Source organism: Dromiciops gliroides, chromosome 2 (assembly GCF_019393635.1).
Source record: "Dromiciops gliroides isolate mDroGli1 chromosome 2, mDroGli1.pri, whole genome shotgun sequence".
Taxonomy (NCBI): domain Eukaryota; kingdom Metazoa; phylum Chordata; class Mammalia; order Microbiotheria; family Microbiotheriidae; genus Dromiciops; species Dromiciops gliroides.
The window spans coordinates 2,293,403-2,315,194 of record NC_057862.1 but is presented as its reverse complement, the minus strand read 5'-3'; the positions used below and the strand labels follow the sequence as shown (position 1 = coordinate 2,315,194).

The window sequence follows — 21,792 nt, the reverse complement described above, 5'->3', positions numbered from 1 at the left end:
CTTTTGTAGCTTAGCTTGGTAGAAGGTGGGAGGTGTTGGTCTCCCATCTGCTTTCTGCCAAGACTGTTCCACCTTGTTCAGCAGTCTCTTGGATCCTGGGTCTTGCCTCCTCATTGGTTCCACTGATCAGCCTTTCTGCTTCTTAACCAGTACCAAAAGGGTTTGATGATTAGATCTGGTTCTCCCTTCCAGTGAGATTCTTGACTTTTTGTTCCTCCTGATGATTTTCATGATTCCTTTTTTCTAGCTCTAGCAAGTCATTCTTTGGTAGTCTGATTGGCATGGCAATGAATAAGGACCTCAGGTAGCATAATTATTTTTTTTGCAATTAATATATGACTAGAGTTATTTAGATCTGATGATGATGATAGCAGCTAGCATTTATTAATTGCTTACTGTTTGTCAGGCACTGTGCTAAGTGCTTTACAATGATCATTTCATTTGATCCTTATAACAACCCTGGGATGTAGGGCTGTCATACTCACCATTTTGCAGTTGAGGAAACTGGGGCAAAGAGGTTGTGTTTGCTCAGGGTTACACAGCTAGTAAGTGACAAGGCCAGATTTTAACTCAAGTCTTCTTTTAAATTTTTAAAAATTAAAATTCATTCTTTTTATCATAAAAGTATTTTATGGAGGCAGCTAGGTGGCACAGTGGATAAAGAACTGGCCCTGGATTCAGGAGGACCTGAGTTCAAATCTTGCCTCAGACACTTGACACTTACTAGCTTGTGACCCTGGGCAAGTCACTTAACTCTCATTGCCCAGCACAAAAACCAAAAAAAAAGTATTTTATTATTTTCTAGTTGCATGTAAAGATAGTTTTCAATATTTGTTTTCTTTTCTTTGTTTCTTTCTCTTTTTCTTTCTTTCTTTTTTTGTGGGCAATGAGGGTTAAGTGGTCACACAGTCAACATTTGTTTTCATAAGATTTTTAGTTACAAATTTTTCTCCCTCTCTCCCTTCCCTTCCCACTCCCCGAGACAGAAAGCAATCTGATATAGTTTATATATTAAACATATTTCTGTATTAGTCATATTGTGAAAGAAGAATCAGAACACATGGGAAAACCTAAAAAAAAACCCAAAAAGTAGAAACAGTATGGTTCAATGTGCATTCAGAATCCACAGTTCTTTTTTTCTTGATATGGAGAACATTTTTCATCGTGAGTTCTTTGAAATGTCTTGTACCATTGTATTGCTGAGAAGAGCTAAGTCTATCACCATTGGTCATCATACAATGTTGTTGATATTGTGTACAATGTTCTCCTGGTTCTGCTCACTTCACTCAGCATCAGGCCACTTAAGTCTTTTCATGTTTCTCTGAAATCTGCCTGCTCATCATTTCTTACAGCACAATAGTATTCCATTACATTCATATACCACAACTTGTTCAGCCATTCCCCAATTGATGGGCATTCCCTTGATTTCCAATTCTTTGCCACCACAAAAAGAGCCGCTATTAATATTTTTGTACATGTGGGTCCTTTTCATTTTCTATGATCTCTTTGGGATACAGACCTAGTAGTGGTATTACTGGGTCAAAGAGCATGCATAGTCCCATAGCTCTTTGGGCATTGTTCCAAATTGCTCTCCAGAATGGTTGGATCAGTTCACAGCTCCACCAACAATGAATTAGTTGAACTCAGGTCTTCTTGACCCCAGGCCACCTAGATATCACTTTTTTTTTTGGTGAGGCAATTGGGGTTACTTGTATAGGGTCACACAGCTAGTAAGTGTTAAGTGCCTGAGGCTGAATTTGAACTCAGGTCCTCCTGACTTCAGGACCAGTGCTCTATCCACTGCACCACCTAGCTGCCCTGATATCAGTCTTTATATCTGCAAAGTCTTTTTTAGCTATATCCACAAAGTTCTTGTATATACCTTGACAGGGACAATCCTAAGTATTTCCCACATTCCATAGTTCTTTTAAGTGGAATTTCTATTGCTTCCTGCCCATGCCCCAGAGCTCTGCTAGGCACTGTGCACAAAACAAGATCAGAAGTTATGGCCCCTTTTCTCAAGGAGTAGACAGTCTGATTGGAGAGGCAGGGCTGGGAGAGTGAAATACTTATGAATGTTGGAATGTGGTGTTGTGCAGCAGATGGAGAGCCAGCCCCAGAACCAGGAAGATCTGGGTGTGAGTTCTGGCTCTTGCTGTGTGACCCTGGTCAAATCAGCCTCCCCTTTCTCTGGGCCATTGGTGTCAGACTCATAGAAACAGGGCCACTTATTGACTTAGATTTCAAATATTATTTAAATTTAAGAGATTACTCTCTTATTATCTATGTTGGATTGTATTTTTATTTATTTTGTTAAATAGTTCCCAGTGACTTTTTCATCTGGTTTGGAACCACTCAGGAGTCTTTGGGTTCCTGTCTGTACAACACCTCAGCTCTAGGCCTCTCCCTAAGGTGTGGAGGGGATGTTGACTTGCTTTGGAAGAGGATATTTGTCCAGTGAAACCAGAGGCCCACCCTCTAATGCCCCCTTCCCTGTTCCAGCTTTGGCTATTAGTTGGCCACAGTCTCTGGGAAAGGCCTAGGTCTTTATAAAAGTTGGCCCATACCATTTGGGTAGCTGGGGCCCTCTCCAGGCTTGATCAGTGCTAACATGGCTTCTGAACTTGGGAGTCACCGAGGTTTGTTTGGGGCAAGAAACCCTGGGATGGGGACGCTCGAGTTGCCTTTGCAGGGAGTCCTGGTCCTTTTGGCCACAGAAGCAGAGCACATCCAGTTTTGATTCAGCATGTGGCCCGAGGTCGTGCTGACATGGGATTATTTATTGGGAAAGCCATGTTTCATTTCTGGCTTCTCCAGAGCTCCCCTCAGCCCACAGTGAAGCTAAAACGATTTGTTGTGGGTGGGACTGAGGGGAGGGACTGGCCTGGTATGACTCCCAGGGAGGCAGAAGGGGCATTTCCCGGCCCCTGTCCCTGCAGCCTTTCCAAGGGCCTGGGATCAGTCTCCTCCTCAGAGACACCGAATGGTCATTAATTCATCTCAGAATGTTCTCCCTCCCTCAGCAAAGCTCAGGCTCCTTTGGGCATCTGTGTCTAGCCTGGGTTAGTCTGTCCGATTCCAGAGACTGCAGGATCCCTCGGAGCTGCCCAGATCTCTTGGTCTGTGCTCCATGGTCTGAGTCCATGGAGACTCCTGTACTGTTGTTGTTCAGCCGTTTTCAGCCTGGTTTGACTCTCTGGGATTCCATTTGGGGTTTTCTTGGCAAAGACTCTAGAGTAATATGCCTTTTCCTTCTGAGGAAACTGAGGCAAAGAGGGTGAAGTGACTTTCCTAGGTCTGCACAGCTAGGAAGTGTCAGAGGCCAGGTTCCTGACTCTAGCCCAGCGCTCCGTGCACTGCACCGCCTCGCTGCCCAAAGTGACTCCTGGGGGGGTTTGTTGAATCTTGGGGAAGCTGCTCCTCATTCCCTTTGTAGAAACATCGATTTTGTAGTTACAGCAGCATTGTAACAGTGGAAGGAGAGGTGCTGCTAGCCCTGGCCCGTGTCTCTGGCCTGTGCTTGCCTCCAATGTGCTGCAGCATGGACCAGGAGAGATCATTCCAGGAGTGGAGAAGGAGTGTGCCTTGTGGGGACCCCTGCACTGAGGAGATGGAGCTCAGGGTCAGCCCCAACGGTGGGGTGGGGGGGAGCCAGCTCTAATGAATGCTCTGCCCCTCCTGCTTGGGGCCCCAGAGTACAGACAAAGGCATTGGTGTCCTAGGCCTGCCTCTCCTGAGCCCTCTGTCTGTTTTCTGCAGCGAAGGCCTGTTGGGGGCTTATAGGCTTGGTACCTTTCCTTCCTAATGGTCCAGAAGCCCGACCGAAGCCCTGTGGCTGCTCTTCACGCTCAGGGTTTCCATTGATGTCTTACTCCTGATTTCTTGGGATTCCCTCTTTCCCTTCTTCTTTCTGAAATTTTACATTTTTTATAGCAAAATTAACACTCCCCAGCAAATGCAAACACTGAGCACCTGACGAGCACCAGAAAGTCTTGTGTGGAAAACCATCCACTTGTCTGATATGCAGCTGGTTCTTTGAACAGCATCCATATATTCCATTCAGCCGAGCAGTGACTGAGCCAGTGTCTTGAGGCTTTTCTCTGCTCTCCTGGGCGCCCTTTCCATCAGACTTCGAATGATTCCCTGGAGGCTTGGGACGAGAGTCACCCTCTGTGTTCATTCCCTGCTGGACACCCCTTCCTCTTGTTTTCTGTACATTCATTCAGATGATTGTCTGAATGAGATGTTTCCTCTACTGTGCCTGGTGCCTCTATCATCCTCCCAGTATGTGAGGACCCAGATAATCCCTAGCCAAAAGGGGGGGGGGCTTCTGGCCTCAGTAGCTCAGGCCTGCCTGGCTGCCCCCATTGTGGAATGAATCACTGACCCACTAATGCTGGTCTATTTCAATTTAGTTAGTGCTGGAGACATCTGTTACTACCATGAGCCAAGCAGCAGCAGGAGGCTTGCAAAAAGACAGCTGAACAAGCCCTGCCCCCTGTGAGCTTACATTTTATTGGGGGAGAGACAACGTGTGTGTGTATTTTATTTAAAAATAAACCTATAAAAGGGGCAGCTCGGTGGCGCAGTGGATAGAGCACCGGCCCTGGAGTCAGGAGTACCTGAGTTCAAATCTGACCTCAGACACTTAACACTTACTAGCTGTGTGACCCTGGACAAGTCACTTAACCCCAATTGCCTCACTAAAAAAAAATAAAAATAAACCTATAATAAATATAAACACACACACATTGCCCTTATTGGGAAGGAGTGGAGACCCTATGGGGGGCCTAGGGATCCTGAGGACCCAGAAGAGAGGGGAGGCGTTCAGGTGTGGAGCAGAGCCAACTGACCACAAGGGATGCAGTGTAAGATGATGGAGCCCCGTCAGCCTTGCTGGCCCCTCCAGGAGTAAGTAACCTGCCTGACGGAATTGTATCATTCCCTGATTGTTCTCCTGTCTCCTGGGACCTGGTGAGTCTGGCTCCCTGGCCTTCCCTCCCTTCCCTGGCCAACTAGAACCACTAACCTAGTCATTGCCAGACCAACTAGAACCACTAACCTTGGAGATTCCTGCTCTCTTTAACTTCATTCACTGTACATCCTTCATGAAGAGGGTTTGTCTCCAGATAAAGATAAGCTGCTATTCATTGCATTCTGAGTGAGTGTGTATGCTAAAGGGCAAGGGCCTCCCACCACAAGAAAGACAGAAGGGAGCCCAGAGGACAGCAGCCTGCTGTGGAGCACCAGGTGGGCCTGCAGACAGGACACACACACAGTGAATCCCGGGACTCTCTGAACCTGGGGGGCTGGGAGAGGCGGCGTGCAGAACCCAGCTCTTGAGAGAAGGAAGCCAAGGCCCCCGAGGGGCAGTTGTGGAGATCCTGAGTGTCCCCAGAATGAGGTGTGGAGCCGACCTAAGGTTCTTCCAGGGCCTTCTGAGATAGAACCGCTGTGGGCTTTGGTGTGGCCTTGACTTGTGTCTGTTTCTCACTGGGTGTGGACACGGGTGTCATTGGAGCTTGGCCCCTAGGGGAGGTGCTTTGGCCAGCAGACACTGAAGTGCTTCTCTTAAAATATGGAGCAGGTGTGGTCTGCGCAGACCAAGGGGAGCACTCATGCTGACAAATCCATTTCTGTGATGGTTAAAGGAGGGCATTTTCTACCCCCTTGTCTGCCCCCACTCCTCATCTCAGGGATAGTAGGGTGACAGTTTCACCAAACACTTCTCTTAATGGACACCCAGAGGATCCTAGACCCCTAGGGCTGAAACTGCTTAGAGACTCAGCCCCTCAGTTTATGGAGAAGGGAACTGAGGCCAAGGACATGCAGGAACCAGCTCAAAGTCACTCTGCATACAGGCGGCAGGGCCTGGATGGGTGCCCAAGTTGACTGACTGTTCAGCTCGGGGTTTGCTCTTAGTGCCAGCATGAAGGCAGCTGCAGCTATGAGGTTATCGCAGAATCCAGCCAGTGACAGGAACCATGTCCCTCCCAGCATGATGAATGGGGGCAGACAGTGTTCAAGTGCCTTTTCTTTGGAGCCCCAGGTTCAAGAAGTCAGTGATCACTGAAGGGAATGCAGCTTCCTGCCCCACTTACTCCTCTCTTCCGAAAGGCAAGGACTGGTTTTGGTCTCTTTTTGTATGCCTAGTGCTTAGCACAGGGTCTGGAACATAACAGACACTTATTGACTGATTAATTAATTGATTGATCAAGTGGGTGCCAGGTTCCAGTAAGTTCAAGAAGGTCGAGGAGTGAGACAGGAAAAGTTTAAGGTTTGTTATTCATGGAAAAGGCATTGCAGAGGGCACAGTGTGGGAGATAGAGTGCAGTGTTGGGGCTTGTGTGGAAATAAGGCAGCAGGCAAGTCGGGATGGAGAATAGGGAAGCTCAGATTCACTGGCATAGGGAGGTGAGGAGGGTGTGGCAGAAGTCATCTCATTGTCACAGGGAGAGTATGTGAGTGGGAGGGAGGATCTGAACCCAGGTCTGACTGGAAGTTCAGCACTTTCAGGCTCGAGGGAGGGAGGAGGCACCTTTTGCTTGGGCACAGAGCGGCACAAGCCTTGTCTATCCCTCCCCCACCTTAATTTCTAGAGTTCCTCTTCATATCTAAGTGGTTATGACTTATTTCCTTGAGCTTGGCTTTTGGAAACTGGGAGATCAGTTGGATAATAGGATGATAGCTCTCTAAAGCTGGAAGGGACCTTAGAGATCACTGAATCCTGTCCCATCATTTTACAGATGGGGAAACTGAGTCCCAGCTGGCTAACCGCCCAGCCCCGGTCACAGAAGCAGCATCAGCCAAAGGGGGAGATTTAAGCCGGGGTCCTTGGTGGTCGCAAGGAGGGCTTTGTACCCTGAAGCGTTCAGGGAACAGAAGCTGTCAAGGTTATTTTCTCCCCTGGTTTAGGGGGCCTTTGAAGAGAGTGGGATCCCTGTCCAGTTGTTTTGTGATTGTATTTGTGTCAACAACCCATGTTGAGTGAGGCAGGGATATGAAGGAATTGCTGAAACATCCGGGAAATAGAGGCCAGGGCACTGAGGGCAGAAGCTAGCACCCCCCGGTGACTTTGCTCAAGTGGACGCAGCCATCCTGGGTTCCGAAGCCCTCCCTCTTCCCCGAGCCCGGGAACAGCACACTTCTGCTGGATTCCGTTTGGGTGCTGCGCCCCTCAGGATGGTCTCCTCCCCTTCTGCTGCTGAGCGGGGGGCATTGGGCAGCATCCCCCCAATCTCCTCGCCCTGGTGCCTCGGACAGCCGCGGGACCCCTCGAACTTGGAGGCGACTGGGGAAGCAGGGCCTCCCCTGGATGCCGGGAGAGCTTGGTAAATTCCATCTGAAATCTGGGAGTCGCTGCCTGTGCTGAGTCATCCATCGGCCAGCTGGCGGCCGGCGGAGCTGCTGTGCAGGAGGGGCTGGGAGCCGGGAGAGGCTTGGCAGAGGCGGCGGCGGCGGGGATGGGGCAGCCGAGGACCATCGGCAAGGTTGGAGCCCATCAGAGTGGGATTTGGGCGCGCGCAAGGAGCCTGCTGGGCGAGGCGAGGCGAGGCGAGGCGAGGCGAGGGCGGCCGGTTCCTTTGATTGCTTTGCACAGGGTCGCTGAACCCGAGCCCTCATCCCAAAGCAGTCATCCTTTTGCATCCCTGTGTTTGTAAATGCGGCGAGCTGTGTGCGTACTGGGGAATTAAAGGGCTTTGGGCTTGTGCGGTCCCCAGTGTGGAAGGAATGGCACACAGAAGGGGGCTTGGGCTGCCTGTTTCTGGGCTGGTGCCTCTAACTGCAGCCCTGGGCAGTCTGGGCCTGCACCGCTGCCAAAGCAGTCCCTTTTCTCTGGGGTGACAGCGAGCTTGGTTCTGGCCCTGGCAGAGGTGGGTGTGGGAAGGGAGAGACTCAGGTTTGCCAAAGCTGCTTCTAGCTTAGATGGGATTCTCTAAATCCTGGTGTGTGTGTGTGTGTGTGTGTGTGTGTGTGTGTGTGTGTGTGCGCGTGTGTGCGCGCGCACACTCGTGCCTCCGTGTCCTCCTAGGCTCTGCAGCTCCAGGCTGCATGGGGTGAGGACCTTGGGACTTCCTGATATGTTTTATTTTTTAGGGTGAAGGATGTTGATGGTCTGCCCTGAAGTGGAGCACCAGTGTTTGGGAAAAATACTGCCTTATCATATTTAACAAAGAAGGCTTATGCCCCAGGCATAACCTTTTTATCAGGGGCTTAAGAGGATCACTAATAATATTTGTGGTCATACTCATAGGTTCCCTGGAAATAGGAAAGGGAGTCTTGTGCTTATTGACTCAGGGCCTCAGTTTCTCCATTTGCTTGAAGACAATAAGTTGCTGAATCTGAATTGCTATCATCAGTAAGGCACATTGAAATCAATGCTGAGGTTATAGGATCATAGATTTCTATCTGGAATGGATCTTGGGGGCCATTGAAAATAGCTTTTAATTTTAAAGATGAGGAAACTGAGGCACAGAGAAGTCAAATAATTTGCCCAGGACCACATAGCTAGTGGTGATTCATGAGGCAGGATTTGAACTTGGGTTTTCCTGACTTTAAGTCCAAAGCTCTATCTTTGTGCTGTCTAGGTATATCTACCAGAGACATAGCCTATATTACTTACTGGGGCTTAGTGTAGGAAGGGTCAGTATAAGGATGTGGGAAGAAAACTTGACTAGCAGTTAGGAGGCTGGATCATAGTCCTGACTATACAAGATCTTGGGCATGTGCTTTCCTTTCTTCAGGCTCAGTTTCCTCTGTAAAATTAGAAGCTTGGACTTAGGGTACACTAAGGGCCCTTTGAGCCATGATGATTCACAGCATCTCCAAAGACTGAAGTTAGTCCATTTAAAAATGATTTGCCTTCACTCTAAAGGTGCTTTATCCAAGAGGAGCAGCAATGGTTTTAAAACAAATGGTGGTCAAACATGATCTTCTTTCATCATGTGAGAACCATGGCATGGTATGTTTCATGAAAGACCACCAGACTTGGAGGGAGAAGACTGAGGTTCAAATCCCAGTTCAGCTAATGATTGATATGTGCTCTTGGACAAGTCAGAGGGTCATTGATTTTGAAGTAGGAGGACCTGGAAGGTGGTCTCATACAACTCTTTAATTTAATAGAGAAGGACACTGAGGCCCAGAGACAAGTAACTGGCCCAAGGTCACATGGGTAGAAAATGTCAGAGCTGGGATTTGGGCTCTGATCCGTCAACTCCAAAATAAGTTGTCTTTCTACTACATTGTGTTCCTTCATCTTTCTAAGCCTCAGTTTCCTCATATATCAGATGAAGGCAACAGCTCTTGCATAAAAAATACCTTTCCAGGCTGTTTTGAGGACAAAATGGGAGGATAGAGAAAAGACTTTATAGCCAACAAATTGCTCTATGGACAATGATGACTGAAATTGTCTCTTGGAGTATGGTTCTAAGAAGATGGAACAGAAGGGAAGTCTTGTTGAGGCTTTATCAGGGCTGCATGTTGATTTGGGTGGCAGCCCAGAGGAAGGGTTTACCAGTCAGACCGAACCTCATTTCTTGTCTCCAGCTTTGGTGAACTGTTGAGCATGTGTCTGTATGGATTGCTGGAATGCTTAGAAAGTCTGGGATCTGGAGGAGAGCATACATTGAGAATTCCTGGACCAATGACAAATATGTAGTCACTTTTCCTCTTCCTTTTTTTTTTTTTTTTAGTGAGGCAATTAGGGTTAAGTGACTTGCCCAGGGTCACACAGCTGGTAAGTGATAAGTGTCTGAGGTCGGATCTGAACTCAGGTCCTCCCAACTCCAGGGCCAGTGCTCTATCCACTGCACCACTGAGCTGCCCCAAAAATACAACACCAATTTATTTATTTATTTATTTTTTTTGGTGAAGCAATTGGAGTTAAGTGACTTGCCCAGGGTCACACAGCTAGTAAGTGTCAAGTGTCTAAGGCCAGATTTGAACTCAAGTCCTTCTGAATCCAGGGCTGGTGCTTTACCCATTGTACCACTGAGCTGCCCTCCCCCCTTTTTTAAAGATGCTTTTCTTATATCACAATTTTCTCCTGCCCCTTCCCCCCACGTCCTCCTTTATATTAAAGAACAATTAAACCAAACTGACCCAAATCAACCACATCTGACACTATGCAACATTCCATCCCTCTGATCCCCCACCTCTCTATTAAAAAGAGGGAGACGCCATTCATTCTTCTGTCCAAGATTGTTAATTGCAGCAATCTGCAGGTTTGAGTCTTGTTTTCATTGATGTCATTGAAGTCATTTATCCAGTGCTCTCTAATCTTACCCACTGCTCCATTCTCTTCATCTTACACACAACTCTTCCCATGTTTCTTTTATTTTCTCCATTTATCTTCTATGTGCAGTGATATTCAATTGAATTGGCCAGAAGCAATGGATGCCTATATTCATTTTAGTTTTGTGCTATGACAGATGCTGCTATGAATTTTTTCCATTCAATTCAATAAGCATTTTTTTTGGTGGGGCAATGGGGGTTAAGTGACTTGCCCAGGGTCATACAGCTAGTAAGTGTCAAGTGTTTGAGACCAGATTTGAGCTCAAGTCCTCCTGAATCTAGGGCCAGTGCTTTATCCACTGTGCCACCTAGCTGCCCTTCAATAAGCATTTATTAATCACTCCTTATAAACAGATAGTATTCACATGTCACTTTAAGGTTTTCTCTTCTTTTTAAAAAAACATTATTCAGCCATTTTCCAATTGATGGGCATACCCTCAATTTCCAATTCTTTGCCAACACAAAAAGAGCTGTTATAAATATTTTTGTACATATGGGTCCTTTTTCTTTGTTTGTTCTTTTTTGATCTCTTTGAGATACAGACCTAGTAGTGTGGTACTGCTAGTAGTGGTATTTGAGTAAAGTCAAAGGACATGAATAGTTTTATAGCCTTTTGGGCATAGTTCCAAAATGCTCTTTCCAGAATGGTTGAATCAGTTTACAAGTCCACTAACAGTGTATTAGTATCCCAGTTTGCCCACTGTCCCTTCAACATTTGAGAATTTTCCTTTTCTGTCATATTAGCCAATCTTATAGGTGTAATGTGGTACCTCAGAGTCATTTTAATTTGCATTTTCTAATCAATAGTGATTTAGAGCATTTTTTCACATAACTATAGATAGCTTTGATTTGTTCATATCTTTTGACCATTTATCAATTGGAGAATGACGTATTATAAATTTGATTCAATTCTTTATATATTTGAGAAATGAGGCCTTTATCAAAAAAATGAATTATAATCATCCTATAATTTTTTAAAGTTATGATTACTGTGTATTTCCTGCCACCCTCTTTCCCCCATTTATCCTCAAAGAGTATTTTGTTGGGGCAGCTAGGTAGCACAGTGGATAGAGCACCGGCCCTGGATTCAGGAGGACCTTAGTTCAAATCCGGCCTCAGACACTTGACATTTACTAGCTGTGTGACCCTGGGCAAGTCACTTAGCCCCAGTTGCCCTGCCCCTCCCCCCCAAAATGTTTTGCTTCTGATCATCACCTCCCCCAATCTGCCTTCCTTTCTATCAGCATCCTACTCTCTTATCCCCTTCCCCTTCTACTTTTCTTTAGAGTAAAATAGATTTCTATACCCAACTGAGTATGTATATTATTCCCCCGTGAGACAATTCTCTATTTTTTTTGAAATTAGAATAAGATAGTTTATTTTGGGGCTGGGGAAGGAAAGGGAAGGGAAAAGAAACCAAGAGAGAAATCATCGGACTTCTTCTCATGGGGAGAAAGGCATGGCACAGAGTGTGGCTCTGAGATACCAATCTCCTTGAGCAGGAGACAGGTAGATACTTTTATAGAGGACTGATGGGGGTGATCATCTGACTGTGGAAAGTTCCCTTAGTGAGGGAGGACCATCCCCCACTGGTGGTGGCTGGAGGAGTTGGGTAAGGGGTGGCTGCAGATCTCTCAAGCCATCCTTTGAGACAATTCTTATGAAAGTAAGGTTCAAACATTTTCCTCTACCCCCCATCTTCCCCATCATTGTAAAAGTTTTTTGTGCCTCTTTTATGTGAGATAATTTATCCCATTCTACTTCTTCCTTCCTTGTTCTCCCAAAGCATCTCTCTTGCTTACCCCTTAATTTTATTTTTTTAAAGATATCATCCCATCATAGTCAACTCACACCTATGCCCTTTGTCTATGTATAATCCTTCTAATTGACCTATGTCGGGAAAATTTCCAAGTCTGATGGAGGAACAGAAACAGCAGAGTCTCCAAGCCATGAAAAATAGGCTTATTGAGAGGAGGCCTCACAATAAAGCTGGTCATTCAAGAGTTGGACCTGAAAGACCTTGAGTCATAAAATCAATGGGTTTTTATACCCCTGTGGAGCTTGTATGCTTATATAATTAAAAGTATCTAAAATTAAAGCATCTTCTTAGGAAATATTGAAACTGCCTACATGACAAATGTCAGCAATTTCCAATACTCTTATCAGTCTTCTTGTGGCAACAGGGTCATAATTATGCTGCATGACCCCTTCTAGTAGTCAAGTATATCCCTAATGGTTTCTATATAGTATCACTGACTATTGTATCTTGTGATATTACTAAATGCTTGACATTGGAAAATATCATCTGACATTGTTAAGTAGCAAGAAGAGAGACTTAATCTACAAATACAATTACAATAAGATATCTAAATATAATAAATCACAGTTTTTCAGTTAATATACTAATTATTATCATAACTAAATCACTTTAAATTTCTTATAACTAAGGAGTGGGGAAAATCTCACTCATACCTAATAATGAGAAAAGTCTTAGGATCTCCAAGTATCATCTTCCCATGTAGGAATGTAAACAGTTTAACCTTACTGAATCCCTCACTATTCCTTTTTCTTATTTACATTTTTGTGCTTTTCTTGGTCCTGTATTTGAAAGTAAAAATTTTTGATTCATGTCTGGTTTTTTTTTTATCAGGAATGCTTGAAATTCCTCTATTTTATTAAATATATTTTCCCCTGAAGAATTATACCTAATTTTGCTGGGTAGGTGATTCTTGGTCACAAACCTAGTTCCTTTGCCCTCTGGAATATCATATTCCAAGTTCTCTGATCATTTAAAGTAGAAGCTGATGAATCCTGTGTAATCCTGACTGTGACTCCTTGTAATTTGAATTGTTTCTTTCTGACTGCTTGCAATATTTACTCCTTGGTCTAGGAGCTTTGGAATTTGGCTATAATATTCTTGGGTGTTTTAATTTTGGGATCCATTTCCAGAAGTGATTGGTGGATTGTTTTCATTTCTATTTCCCCCTCTGGTTCTAGGATATCAGGGCAGTTTTCTTTAATAATTTCTTGAAAGATGATACCTAGCCATGTTTGTTCATCATGGCTTTCAGGTAGGCCAATAATTTGGGGGGCATTGAGGGTTAAGTGACTTGCCCAGGGTCACACAGCTAGTAAAGTGTTGAGTGTCTGAGGCCAGATTTGAACTCAAGTCCTCCTGAATCCAGGGCTGGTGCTTTATCCACTGAGCCACCTAGCTGCTCTCTAGACCAATAATTCTTAAATTATCTCCCCTTGGTCTATTTCCCAGGTAATTTTAAAATGAGATATTTCACATTTTCTTTTATTTTTTGATTCTTTTGATTTTCTTTTATTGTTTCTCAGTGTCAAATAGAGTCATTAGCTTCCACTTGCCCAATTCTAATTTTTAAGGAAATATTTTCTTCAGTGAGTTTTTGTATCTCTTTTTTCCATTTGGCCAATTCTACTTTTTGAGTTCTTCTCTTCAATGGACTTTTTGTTCCTCTTTTATAATTTGGCCTATTCTATTTTTAAGGTATTATTTTGGCCCTCATACCTGTCTATGGGGTTGTGGAGTGGGGTGGGAGGGTGTACTGTTTCATCAAGTAACTCCTTCAACATTAACTCTTTCTATTTTTTGTCATCTTTAGAATGGTCTTTACGTCAGGTGAAACCTAAGAATTATATCTTACTTTTATAAGCAATTGTTGAACATTCACATTACTTCTCCTGAAAATCATTTGTTCACATCTTTTGACCATTTTTGAGTTAGGGAATGGCTCTTGGTCTTATACATTGGGGTTAGTTTTTTCTATACATCGGATGGTAAAATTTTATCAACTATAGAGGATTTACCCAATTGGCATTATTCCCATTCTATCTATTGATTTTGTTTTTGCAACAGGTTTTAAACTTCATGTTGTAGGGGCCAAATTTAATATGGGAAGAGTTAATTGGGTGGCTCACCGTAATATTGGGGTTCAGAAAATAATGAAGGGGTGCAGCTAGGTGGCGCAGTTGGATAAAGCACCAGCCCTGGATTCAGGAAGACCTGAGTTCAAATCTGGCCTCAGACACTTGACACTTACTATCTGTGTGACCCTGGGCAAGTCACTTAACCCTCATTGCCCCACAAAAAATAAAATAAAATAAATAAAATACATAGAAAATAATGAGGGACCTCTAGGCCCAAAGCTTCCTCCCCTCCAAACCACCTTAATGCCAGGCGTCTGCCAAATTCCATTATTTTACCACATTCCTCCCTTTGTTTCTTTGAGGAACACAGAATGTTTCCTTGATGAAGCAGTGATGGAATATTGAGTAAGTTAGTCATTTAAACTGGGACATTATGCTGTCCCAAAACATTCCAATGAGAATACACAAGGGGAAAGCGAAATAATCAATCATGGTACTCTTTAAAATGGACTGGCTTTTCTCTTGAGGTAAGGCTTTCAGAGGTGTTTAAAGTAAGGGAGATTGGTTAGATGAAGGAGGCAGTGGGGGAGGGTTAAAAAAGTCCACCAGATTAGTTGGCACATGGCCAAGTAAGGGGTTGGTGGGGTGGGTTAAAGAAATCTTCACCAGATTCATTAGCTCCTGGCTGGCTCGTCAAACTGTGGGCCAAATTTAATATGGGGAGAGTTAATTGGGTGGCTTGCCATAATATTGGGGTTCAGAAAATAATGAGGGACCTCTAGGTCCAAAGCTTCTTCCCCTCCAAACTTCTTTAATGCCAGGCATCTGCCAAATTCCATTATTTTACCACAATGTATTCAGAACTGTTTTTTATTTATTTTTGATGATGAACTTTTACCTTTCATGACTAAGAATTCTCCCTCTAACCAACTGTACTTTTAAAAGGTGCCTCCTCTTATTCATATGTGTGCACACATATGCATGCATGCATGTTTTCATGCTGTGATTCTATATTTAGGTCACATAGCTATTTGGACGTTATTGTAATATAGGTTATAAAATGCTGATCTAAACTCTGCTTACTTTCCCTATTGACCTGCAGTGATTCTAAGAGCACAGCTTTTCATGGTAGGACATATGAAATGGAAACCTTAAAATAATAAAGCCCCTGTAGCTTCCAAGGCAGTCTTCTAACAGGGACTCATAGATTTCATTGTCAATCATTCTGTTTTGAGCAACAGAGTAGGTTTATGTGCTCTGGGGCACAGCCAGCCAACAAGTTGTGGTCAGTATATAACCTACAAATACAATATGCATATACCATAATATAATATAATATACATATAATGTCAATACAATATAAACTACCAAGTGCCTACCACACCTAAGGGGACCCACCCTCCCCATTCAAGAACAAAAATGTTGTATGACATAAAATACAACATTTGGTTTTATCTGTCCCTTTTTGCCTTTGTGGGAAAGTTATATAAAACACTGCCTTTGTGTAACATAGGACTTGTGGGCAAGTATATCATGGATCCATTCTGCTAAGGAATTCTGCCTTCTCCAACCTCCATTGACTGTCTTTGATCTCTTGTTCTTTGCTGTGTTGTGTGTGTGGTCCCTTGTGGGCTGACATCTTGAATATAGATCCAGGGCAGACGAGTTGTTTTTCATGTTTATAAAATAGTGGTGAATCCCTGGTGAGAAGCTACTGCTTGTTCAGTCCCCTTCTAACAGTGGCTTCCCATTATCTATATGACAAAATAAACTCTTCACTCCTCTACATTCTGACTCTGATCAACTTTAAAACTATTCTGAAATGCTCCCTGTCCCTTCCTAATGACTCCTCTTTTCATCCCTCAGTGGAACCTTTCCTGGCAACAAAGATATACATCTGAGCAAAACAAAATCATTCCATTGATGTGTCCAGTTCTGCACATGTAGTCTACCATCTCTCTGCCAATGGAAGGAATCATACTTCTTTTACCAGTAGGTTCCTGAAGTTTGATCGGTCACTGCCTTGGTCAGAGTTTTGACAGCTTTCCTCATTGGTTTACATTATTATGGTCACCATGTAAATTGTTCTCTACCAGTTCACTTTCCTCTGTATTAATTCAGAAAAGTCTTCCTGAGAGTCTCTGAATCCTTCATATTCTTGGGGTTTTTATGGTGCAAACACCTTCCCCTACATTCATGTATCACAGCTGATTGGCAATCACTTTATTTCTAGTTTTTTGTTACCACAAAAGAGCTGCTATAAATATTTTTGTATACATGAGCCATCCTTTCCCCTGCCTTGTACTGCCTCGGGTCTATAGATGCCTAGTAGTGGGATTGTTGAGTCAATGATTGGGTTGCCTAACACTCTCTGTTGAGTATCTTTTGGAGTATGGAAAAGGTGGGCTGAGAAAAAATGCCCTTGAATTTAACAATTTAGAGATCAGTCATTGGCTACCCTGGAGAGGCCAATTTCAGTTGAGTAGTGGGATGGGAAGCCTGAGAGTAAGGGTTTCTAAGTGGGATGTGAGGAGGTAGAGGAAGCAAGTGTAGCCAAGCTATTCTAGAGGTTTGGTTGTGACAGGGAGAAGAAAGTCAGGACTCCAGGTCAATAAGTGGTGGTGAGCTAAAGGAGAGTGTTTTTCAGGGTAGACAGGAAGGAACCAGTAGTTGAGGAGAGCCTGAAGAGGAGAGGGAAAAAGAATCGGAGAATATTCTGAAAGGCAGAGTTACTGGAGAAGATGGGATCATGGTCACAAGGACTGGGGTTAGTATTTTGGGGGAGAAGGCCCACACTTCAGCAAAGAATGGGGGACAATGTCAGGGGTCAAACTCTTTAACTTAACTCTTTGGTCCCACAGGTTTGTTTCCTCTGCTGGACTGCAGGGGTTCTGAAAGCAGGCACCATCTTCCTCCTACTTGGCCCCAGCACTGCCCTGGGCAGTTTCTGTTCAGAGCCAGGCTCACTAAATACTAAGGAATTGTCTGTTTCCAACTTGCAAGCTCTGAAGCCCAGAGATGCTCAGGGTTTGCTTGGCAGGCATGATTGAAGGCAGAGTACTTTGGGGAGGAGGGCAGGAACAGCAAGATTTTACTCTGAAGCAAATGGGGAAGGGTTTTTTGACACAGTGGGTAAGAGGATCCAATGCTAGGAGAGCCTAGGATTTCAAGTGAAGTCAGGCCTCCAACTTCCATGTTCTCAAGTCTCTGTAGAGCCAATTACTTTGTAATGAACAGGATGACAGTTTATCTGGTGGAAATTTTGCTGACTGGGTCGGGTGTTGAAGTTTGATTGTGCTAGTCAGGCTCTCTGCTTGGCATCTTGGCATGGCCTGGAGTGAGTCTGAGGGCAGGCTGTAGGGGAAGTGGGCTAGACAGATTTTTAGAACTCCCTGGCATCCAGGAATGGCCCATGGGAAGAAGCTGGGCTTGGGAACAGGGATCAGCATAAACAATTTGTACTATGCAAAGTGATTTGGGAGACAGGGTCAGCTGAACGTGCATAGGGTTTGCAGTCACAAAGGCTTGACCCAAGCACTGCCCCAGCCTCTAGCTTGGTTCAGATGCCCCTATTGAGTGAGGACTATCGTGTGCACAGGAGTCGCTGCCTGGGCTATTAGGAGGGCCAAACCCCTCTCTAAAGCTAAGGGCAAAGCATGAACCCTCACATCAGAGACCCTGAGCTGGGAGCTCATCCATTTATATGGAAACCAAACCAAACCAAACATTATATGGGTAGGAGCTGAGGTGGGAGGGGCGCAGAGTGGAGGAGGGACTTGCCCAAGGTCACACAGGCATTTTCAGGTGTCAGAATTGGAGCTTAAACCCAGGCCTTCCAACTCCACAGGTGCCATGTTTTTAAGTCATCACTCATCATGATAGTCTTGTATTTCCTTCCCTTGACATGCTGGCTCTGTAGAAGCCTCCATATCCCTTCTCTCCTCCTTATCAGTGGTCATGGATTCAGTGATCATCTTTATGAAAATAATTCTAAACTTTGTATTCCCCTGTCTTGAACACAACTGTCTGATTCTGTTTAGAATTTTATTTTCCAAATTACATGTAAAAACAAATTTTGTGTTCAATTAAAAAAAAAAACTATATGTTCCAACTTCTCTTCCTTCCTCCCCTCCCACACCCCCCCCACCCCAAGAATTCAAGCAATTCAATATAAGTTATACATGAGCAGTCATGGAAAACAACTCCACATTAGCCAGGTTGTGAGAGAAAACAGATAAAACAAAACTTCAGATTAAGGAATTGTCAAAAAAAGAAATCTGTTTCAGCCTGTTTTCAGATACCATCAGTTCTTTCTGTGTATATGGACTGCAATTTTCATAAGTTCTTCAGAGTTCTATTGGGTCATTGCCTTGCTGAAAATACCCACGAGCTTCCCAGCAGATCATCTTACACTATTGCTGTTATTTTGTATATGGTACATTTCTCTCTGCCTCAGTTCATGTGGGTCTTTCCAGGTTTTTCTGATAGCACCCTGTTCATCATAACTTTTATATAGTACCTTAAACTTGACAGAGTTTTCTTCACAATAGCCCAGCAGAGTAGGTACCATATATTTTGCCATTATAGTCAATCATCATAACTATTTCCCTCCATCATATTCCCTTCCCATGATATTTACTCTATTTTCTATCTTCTTTTACCCTATTTCTCCTCAAAAGTGTTTTACTTCTGACTGCCCCCTCCCCTGCTCTACCCTCCCTTCTTTCACCCTTCCCTCCTTATCCCCTTCCCCTCCTATTTTCCTGTAGGGTTAAATAGATTACTCCTCCCAATTGGGTGTGTATGTTATTCCCTCCTTGAGCCCATTCTAATGAGGTTAAAGTCTTTGAGCTAATTCTGGATTCTATTTTTTCTTCTTCCCTCCCTCCTCAACCCTCCCTATGAAATCAAGCAATTCAATATAAGCACAACTATCTGATTGATGTCACTACCCAATTGTCCTATAGGCATCTAAAATTAAACATGTCTAAAACTGAATAGTATGCCCCCCCAACTTACCCATTTCAAATTTCCCTATTTCTATAAAGGGTGTCACCATCCTTCTAATTACCTCTTAGTGTTATCTGTTCTCCACTCTCCCTCACTTCCCATAGGAAATCAATTCCCAAGTCTTGATAAATCTTTTTTCCTTGCCAATTCTCAAACCTGACCTCTTCTTTCTACTACTCATATAACCTCTAATCTACTTCAGGGCCCCATCACCCCTAAACTAACAATTGCAATGACCTTCTAATTGCTCTCCATGACTCTGGTTTCTCCTGTTTCTAATATATGCTCCAAATAACTGGCAGACCGATATTCTTAGAACATGGGTCAGAGAAGTCATGGTTGGAGAGGCTGGATGAGATAAAAAGATAGCAAGGACATAGAAGCCAAGGGAAGATGGAGTGTCCAAGAGGATTGAGTGGGTAACAGGGTCAAATGGGTGCAGAAAGGTCAAGAAAGATGAGGACTCAGAAAAAAAAAACCTATTGGATTCAACAGTTAAGAGATCATTGGGAGCTTTGGAGATAGCAGTTTCAGCTTAATTTATTGGATTAGAAGCCAACATGCAAGGGAAGAAAAAGAGTGGGAAGTTAAGAAATGGAAGCAATGTATATAGATGGCTTCTTCAAGAGCTTTGCCTATGAAAAGGAGAATGTTTGCAATCATGGAGTCAAGTAAAGGTTTTTTAAGCTGTAGGTGGAAGACAGCAACAAGTAGATATTGAGAGATTAAATGTGGCAGAAGGCTGGAAAGAGGATGATTGCAGGGTGAGGACATGGTGGAGACAAACAGAAATGGAACCAGGGACACAAAAAGAGGGGTTGGGGCAGCTAGGTGGCACAGTGGATAGAGCACTGGTCCTGGAGTCAGGAGGACCTGAGTTCAAATCTGACATCAGACACTTGACAGTTACTAGCTGTGTGACCGTGGGGAAGTCACTTAACCCCAATTGCCTCACCAAAAATAAATAAATAAACAAAAAGAGGGGTTAGCCTTAAATATAACACAGGCCACCTGTTCCTCTGAAACACAAGCCAATGAATGAGAAGGAGTGAAGATGTAATGAAATTTTCAAAAGTAGGAAGGTTAGGAGGGAAGAGGCTGCTCATGGCATTCTGCCTCCATTTTCTTTTTCTTTTTCTTTTTCTTTTTTTTTTAGTGAGGCAATTGGGGTTAAGTGACTTGCCCAGGGTCACACAGCTAGTAAGTGTTAAGTGTCTGAGGCCGGATTTGAACTCAGGTCCTCCTGAATCCAGGACCGGTGCTCTATCTACTGTGCCACCTAGCTGCCCCTCTGCCTCCATTTTTTCAGGAAAAGAGGAGGCTCAGTCTTCTTGAGAGGAAAAAGGGACAAAGTGATATAGGGGACTTGAGGAGAAAAGAGAAGTTTAGTTTGAACTATTGTGGTAAGGAGCCAATCAAGAAAGAATAAAAGGGTTGCCAGGCAACTGCAAGTATCCAGATTCGATTGGATAGTATGAATTTGTGGGAGACCCAATTGGTTACGAACAGAGAGGAAGCCTAAGTATCCTGGGACAGCAGCACCTATCAAAGGACAGCCCTGCTTCTAGCATAGTCCCCATAGTCATCATCCTGGGAAGCAACACTTGTGGATTGCAAACTGGCAACTGTTCCTGAAGGTGCAAATATTGGAGACTCAAGAGGAAAGTTCTTGCCACCAAAGTCTTTGGCCTTGTCAAATGGTTCAAACCCAGAAAATTATATGATTGTATCATTGGAAATGTCATTAAAGAAAAGGCATTACCATTAACCTTTCCACTGAACCAAAGGGACCATTGTACCTTTCCATTTGAATTGTGGCTAAAATCTAAATGTGTGATCTTCCCATGTTAGAATGTGACTTCCTCGAGAGCAGGGATTATGCAGCTTTTTTATATCTGTATTTTCCAATACTTAGCACATATCAAGTGCTTAATAAATCTCTCTTTCATTCATCCACTCACCCATCCATTTACTGATGTGTGACTTCCTCTAGAAGTCTTAAATATCATTCAAAGTAGAACACAAGGTGGATGATGAGGGTGTCACATGGCTGGAAAATGTCAGAGCATGAATGGTGGAAGGACAAGGGGGATAAAGGATTCAGTGGTGGAAGACAGTGACAAGTGAACTGTTTAACCATATGATCAAGTTTAGGAAGCGGGGATTGAGATAAGAACAGGGAAGATAGATTGGAACAGAGAGGGATGACTAAAAATCACAATGAAGATGGCAAATCAGGTTAGGATGAGCAAGGCAGAGGGAGAGATGCTAAAATTAAAAAAAAAAGATTAAAACCCCTCCAGAATCATGGTGGTAGAACACTGATGGGTAATGGTGAAAGCAAGGGGTAAGGACATCCCTGTGGGTAGCTGAGGCTAAATGAAAGTATAGGTCATGGGAGTTAAGGAGATTGATAAACTAGGAGGCCCAGACTATTTGAGGGGATGTAGATATCCATACTGAAGTCCTCAAGTATGAGGTAGGGTTTGAGAAAGTGAGTAAAACAATGAACCCTATACTGGGCTTCTTTGGAAATGAGAAAGAATGACCTGGCATCTGGTTCATGACTGGCAAGGGGCTCTGTGACTATGAGGT

At 43.9% G+C, this 21,792-nt stretch overlaps 1 protein-coding gene across 22 annotated transcripts in view; it reads left to right on the top strand.

The window, feature by feature from the left end:
- Positions 1-21,792, top strand: part of JAKMIP3 (Janus kinase and microtubule interacting protein 3) — a 206,058-nt gene that overhangs the window by 23,085 nt on the left and 161,181 nt on the right. Inside the window, exon 1 of one of the 22 annotated variants that reach the window (XM_043983748.1) lies at positions 6,045-6,117. The exons of 19 other annotated variants lie outside the window; for them this stretch is intronic. The gene's annotated coding sequence lies outside the window, so the exon portion shown is untranslated. Of the gene's footprint in view, positions 1-6,044; positions 6,118-7,215; positions 7,491-7,534; positions 7,676-21,792 lie in introns of those variants that run through there. 2 more of the 22 variants (XM_043983747.1, XM_043983749.1) reach the window with 2 other exon arrangements.